Below are 595 nucleotides of genomic sequence, written 5' to 3' on the forward strand. Positions count from 1 at the left end.
ACAAAAGCTATTCAATCAAGAGCAGTGAGTGAATTCTTTGTTGTTGCTATTTGATTAATATTAAGAAAGTGCTGTCACTTTAAGAGAATGCACTGATCCAGTGCACTGATACAGTACGTTCAGCCGGCTATGTCTGCTATAGGATACTTACCAAGATGGACATTTTGATCATTTTTGTGTCAATTTGTCCATTTAAACAACACTTCAGAGAGAGCTTATTATTTGCGCGTGTTGGTTTTGAGGCGCGGGTTTGCTTCGGATGAGCGCACGCACAAATCTTCTCACTGCGCGCGCAAGCTCGCGTCCTCTGGCTCTTAAATGTTTAAACTGGCAAAGCTTAAATGAGTTTAGTTTAAATGCAGATATCAACGTGTGCTGTTCAGGTGTCACCTGCGCGCGCGCTATCAGCACCCAGGAGATGACGTAATAAATGACCGCTCATATTCCAGCATACGGCATTCGCATTGAACAAGAGTGAATGGTTTGTCCATGTTTTTTTTTTAGCGCTGTTGTTGTAATGTACTGGGAAGCCAGAATGCACATCCATCAACAGAAACATACATTAGCCGAACCCTGTTTGTTTTACGTGTTATTC

The 595-nt window shown here is 42.2% G+C and overlaps 1 protein-coding gene across 1 annotated transcript in view; it reads right to left on the reverse strand.

Annotated features, from left to right (window-relative positions):
• Positions 1-595, reverse strand: part of LOC107659453 (plexin domain-containing protein 2-like) — a 68,817-nt gene that overhangs the window by 20,975 nt on the left and 47,247 nt on the right. The gene's annotated exons all lie outside the window — the stretch shown is intronic.

Source organism: Sinocyclocheilus anshuiensis, unplaced genomic scaffold, assembly GCF_001515605.1.
Source record: "Sinocyclocheilus anshuiensis isolate Anshui unplaced genomic scaffold, SAMN03320099.WGS_v1.1 scaffold815, whole genome shotgun sequence".
NCBI classification, from domain to species: domain Eukaryota; kingdom Metazoa; phylum Chordata; class Actinopteri; order Cypriniformes; family Cyprinidae; genus Sinocyclocheilus; species Sinocyclocheilus anshuiensis.